The sequence below is a fragment of the Schistocerca piceifrons genome, chromosome 1 (assembly GCF_021461385.2).
Source record: "Schistocerca piceifrons isolate TAMUIC-IGC-003096 chromosome 1, iqSchPice1.1, whole genome shotgun sequence".
NCBI classification, from domain to species: domain Eukaryota; kingdom Metazoa; phylum Arthropoda; class Insecta; order Orthoptera; family Acrididae; genus Schistocerca; species Schistocerca piceifrons.
Window position 1 is genome coordinate 746,543,325 of NC_060138.1, and position 5,963 is coordinate 746,549,287.

A 5,963-nucleotide genomic window follows, 5' to 3' on the forward strand; every position below is an offset into this window, starting at 1 on the left:
ATCATTGCATTTATCTGTGAACTCGTCCATGGAGGGAAACGCGGACTTCCTTGTTGGTTGCACGATGAATCTAGTTCACTTAACTCATCTGCCGAAACTATCTCTACCTTACCACGTTCCATTGTAATAGGATGTATAATAGTAAGTCAAAAGGGAATAATATGAGTCTGATTAATAAAGATTTGACTCAAATTTAGGTTGAAATATTTTCTCGTCAATGTAAATGATTGCTCTATTGCAAACATTGGTTGAGAAAGATGCAGCAGGGCGGACAAAATTTTTCGTAACAAATGACTGTTTGGTGGTCAAATTCACGATCTTCATATGCAGCTACAACAATACTATAATTACCACAAACTACAATAGAGATAGGTAATTTTGGAAAAATCTAGAAGAAAACTACAGGATGTGTGGAAAGGGACAAATGGATTCTGCAGTGGGCTATTGAATGCTTGAATGAAACATAATTGTGTGACTCACCATTGAATTTTCTGTCCTGCAGCGGCTGGTCAATCACTTCTGCGTAAATCGTATTCGTCAAAATATGGATTTTATTAATACATCTCCATCGGATAATCACCAAAAGGTCTCAAAATAATAGTTTTGCATCAATATATGCCATGAAAAGAAAAACAGATTGAATTAGTTACAAAAATTCTTTACAGTATTGTTGTATAATCATATGCTTAGGTACAATAAACTTGGGTGTTTTCGTTACCCTTTAAACTTCCGGATTTTTGGTTATTCTCTGTTGGGAAAAAAATACAAATTAAAGTTTCAAATTTGCTCAAAAACGACACATCCGAAAATTGCGTCCTGTCGCGGGAGCCAGTTGCAGTGGTTAATAATAATAATAAAAAAAAGAGAATAAAAGAAAAGGAAAAAAGGTTGAAAATGTGGTAAGAAATGGTGAATAAAAAGGGGGTTTTAAAATCGTAAAAGGCCGTGAAAAAAAGGGAAAGAATGTAAGAAATGCAGATCGGACTTCGTATTACAGAAAAGCTATCGGACTTCGTGATTCGGAAAAGCAATTGTTGGGGTGGTCCTGGTGGCGTTTTTGAGCAAAAGTTAAACCAATTTCCACTACAAGAAGTATTGAAAAAGATCAGAGGATAACAAAATGTAACTGACAGGGGGAAATGACGTAGATAAGAGTTCATCCTTTACCAGGTTAAATGTCTTCTTTCATGCGGCGTCCAGGTCTTCAAAAATCTCCTTCATTTCGGCGTGAAAAGTCTGCTCCGAAATCTTGTAATAAGTTTCATTGTCCAGGAATTTCTAATGTGTACAAAACCGTCTTGATCTTAAATACAATTTGTTTTAGTTGCTTCTCTCCATCCTCCGAATTTCATAACAACTTCCACAATGTCTACGCATTACAATCAGATCAAGACTAGCTATTAAGCTTTTTACGTCAGCATCAGATCACGTCTGCCTTCAGCTTCCGCTATCAAGAGACAATTAAGAAACGAATAGAAAACAAAAAAGAGTTACACTTTTAGTAGTTTCTCTGCCGTCGAGCGCTCATACCGCTGCGACGGAATTTTTTTTATCTGAGGGAACGAGTGTAGCGCGGCGAAATTCAAAGTCCCGCTACAAATGGCAAGTTTTTCAAACCATAACCTTTTCCGTATCTTCAGAAATCCATTTAAGTAATAATGGAGGAATGAGCTGAACTTGAGCAGTATTACATAATCAGAGTTATCACTCATTTCTGTCATCATTTAAATTAGAAAAAAATGTATTTTAATGCAGCAAATGAAGCAGGCAAAAAGGAATACAAACGTCTCAAAAATGAGATCGACAGGAAGTGCAAAATGGCTAAGCAGGGATGGCTAGAGGACAAATGTAAGGATGTAGGGGCTTATCTCACTAGTGGTAAGATAGATACTGCCTACAGGAAAATTAAAGAGACCTTTGGAGAAAAGAGAACCACTTGTATGAATATCAAGAGCTCAGATGGAAACCCAGTTCTAAGCAAAGAAGGGAAAGCAGAAAGGTGGAGGGAGTATATAGAGGGTCTATACAAGGGCGATGTACTTGAGGACAATATTATGGAAATGGAAGAGGATGTAGATGAAGATGAAATGAGAGATATGATACTGCGTGAAGAGTTTGACAGAGCACTGAAAGACCTGAGTCGAAACAAGGCCCCGGGAGTAGACAACATCCCAATAGAACTACTGACGGCCTTGGGAGAGCCAGCCCTGACAAAACTCTACCATCTGGTGAGCAAGATGTATGAGACAGGCGAAGTACCCTCAGACGTCAAGAAGAATATAAGAATTCCAATCCCAAAGAAAGCAGGTGTTGACAGATGTGAAAATTACCGAACTATCAGTTTAATAAGTCACGGCTGCAAAATACTAACACGAATTCTTTACAGACGAATGGAAAAACTAGTAGAAGCCGACCTCGGGGAAGATCATTTTGGATTCCGTAGAAATATAGGAACACGTGAGGCAATATTGACCCTACGACTTATCTTAGAAGCTAGATTAAGGAAAGGCAAACCTACGTTTCTAGCATTTGTAGACTTAGAGAAAGCTTTTGACAATGTAGACTGGAATACTCTCTTTCAAATTCTGAAGGTGGCAGGGGTAAAATACAGGGAGCGAAAGGCTATTTAAAACTTGTACAGAAACCAGATGGCAGTTATAAGAGTCGAGGGACATGAAAGGGAAGCAGTGATTGGGAAGGGAGTGAGACAGGGTTGTAGCCTCTCCCCGATGTTATTCAATCTGTATATTGAGCAAGCAGTGAAGGAAATAAAAGAAAAGTTCGGAGTAGGTATTAAAATCCGTGGAGAAGAAATAAAAACTTTGAGGTTTGTCGATGACATTGTAATTCTGTCAGAGACAGCTAAGGACTTGGAAGAGCAGTTGAATGGAATGGACAGTGTCTTGAAAGGAGGATATAAGATGAACATCAACAAAAGTAAAACGAGGATAATGGAATGTAGTCTAATTAAGTCATGTGATGCTGAGGGAATTATATTAGGAAATGAGACACTTAAAGTAGTAAAGGAGTTTTGCTATTTGGGGAGCAAAATAACTGATGATGGTCGAAGTAGAGAGGATATAAAATGTAGACTGGCAATGGGAAGGAAAGCGTTTCTGAAGAGGAGAAATTTGTTAACATCGAGTATAGATTTAAGTGTCAGGAAGTCGTTTCTGAAAGTATTTGTATGGAGTGTAGCCATGTATGGAAGTGAAACATGGATGATAAATAGTTTGGACAAGAAGAGAATAGAGGCTTTTGAAATGTGGTGCTACAGAAGAATGCTGAAGATTAGATGGGTAGATCACATAACTAATGTGGATGTATTGAATAGGATTGGGGAGAAGAGAAATTTGTGGCACAACTTGACTAGAAGAAGGGATCGGTTGGTAGGACATGTTCTGGGGCATCAAGGGATCACCAATTTAGTATTGGAGGGTAGCGTGGAGGGTAAAAATCGTAGAGGGAGACCAAGAGATGAATACACTAAGCAGATTCAGAAGGATTTAGGTTGCAGTTGTTACTGGGAGATGAAGCAGCTTGCACAGGATAGAGTAGCATGGAGAGCTGCATCAAACCAGTCTCAGGACAGAAGACCACAATAACAACAACATTTTAAGTTACGTCATTTGTTCTAAGTTCTTAAGTCCAAAATGTGATCTTTAATTTGTCTCACATCTCTGAAGATTCCAAGTAGTCTGGCTGCAGCGGTGTTTGTGTGTGTGTCGGGGAAAAAAAAGGTGGGGAGGGCGGGGGGACACCATAGGAACAGATGGCAAGGCACCATGTACGTGTGCCTTGATGAATACTGTGAAAAATCAGATCCTGAGCTATGATGTTCAGGACTTTATTTATATGCCTCTCCACCTCTCATAATCTTCTCTACATAATGACTCATTAACTGGCATTGTACCACTATTTATATATACACAGAGTGATTTTGCTAAATGGGGAAAACTGCTGGAAACGATGCCTGGGAGGATAAGGAGCAAAAAATGTGGCCGAAAATGCTTCCCAAGGGAGATACACCCACTAGAAGGTGGAGATAAAAGCTCTTAGGCAGTCAGCTTGGTATGAGTACCAGGTAGGTTGCCCGCCAGCGTGGGGTAAGCCAGATGATCATCAAGAATATGCTCCATGACAACTGCCACTATCCCTATCACTTACACTCTTATTGCCTGCAGATTTTTGCCTCCACCACAACAGTTTGGTTACTGGTTCATTAAACAGGCCACCAAAGAGCTGGAATTTGTGTCACTCATCCTAGTCACAGATGTGGCCATCTTTGCAAGGGTGATATCGGCAACCTTCACAACACCCACCTGCTGGATATGGAGAATTTCACAGTATTGTATCAGCGAACCATCGACACTTGTTTTGCCCCGATGTGGGGGTGGAGATTATTGGCAACTGCCTCTTGGGACTAGTCATCCATTCATAATGCCTCATCACAGGCAAGGTATATCTGCACACTCTGTCACTTTTCCCAGTGAATATGCTGCTTAAAAGTATCTTGGGCATGCAGCCAGATTGATTGATCATTGTGGAATGAATTTTTGAGAGCATAACCTCCCATCATCAAGTTACTCCTGCTGACTGACAACCTGGATCAGTGGGTGCGATATATAAACTGGTGGTTGTATCCCCCTCAGTCTGTGCTCCGTCTTTGCTGTGCTCAGTATTCTGTTTCAAGTATGTTTGGAGAATTTTCAGTGCCAGAGTCAACACTTGTCTTTCACCTCTTGTTCTGCAACTCCAGATTCATTCTGTATATTAGCCATGTGAGATCTGGCTGCTGTCAGTATTAGAGACTTTTCTATTTAATCATTAGAGCCCAGATTTTAATTACCTAAAACGGCAAAACATACAAGCATTTACGAACTAAAACATATATAAATATGACCTTAAAAAATAAAAAAAGTTATATAAGTTTATTCCAAATATTCTTGTTGATTTTTTTTGTATACCATGTAATACAAAATTCACTTCTGAACAAATAGCAAGTATTAGTACTTACTTTTTGCAGTGTTTGAAAGTAACTGGCACTTATTTTTGGAATGTCTGCATGTGTCCAGAAAAAACACATGTCAAAAAGTAGAGTGAAAACAATAACATCTAAGCAAACTATAAAACTGTTTTCATTAATGCATACCACTTGTTTAAAGTATTCCAAATTAGCTAACATATCCTGTCAATCTTCAGTTTCTGCAGAGCTGCAGTGGATTCAATGTGCAATTTCAGGTTTTTCATTTTGTTGTCTTCCAGTTGTCGCTGAGGATAATTTTGTACCTGGAGAAGTTCCTTTCCATATCACTATATATATAAAAACGAAGATGATGTGACTTACCAAACGAAAGCGCTGGCAGGTCGATAGACACACAAACATACACACAAAATTCAAGCTTTCGCAACAAACTGTTGCCTCATCAGCAAAGAGGGAAGAAGAGGGAAAGACGGAAGGAAGTGGGTTTTAAGGGTGAGGGTAAGGAGTCATTCCAATCCCGGGAGCGGAAAGACTTACCTTCAGGGGAAAAAAGGACAGGTATACACTTGCACACACACACACACACACACACACATATCCATCCACACATACAGACACAAGCAGACATATTTAAAGACAAAGAGTTTGGGTAGAGATGTCAGTCGAGGCAGAAGTGTAGAGGCAAAGAAGGTGTTGAAAGACAGGTGAGGTATGAGTGGCGGCAACTTGAAATTAGCGGAGATTGAGGCCTGGAGGATAACAAGAAGAGAGGATATACTGAAGGGCAAGTTCCCATCTCCGGAGTTCGGATAGGTTGGTGTTGGTGGGAAGTATCCAGATAACCTGGACGGTGTAACACTGTGCCAAGATGTGCTGGCTGTGCACCAAGGCATGTTTAGCCACAGGGTGATCCTCATTACCAACAAACACTGTCTGCCTGTGTCCATTCATGCGAATGGACAGTTTGTTGCTGGTCATT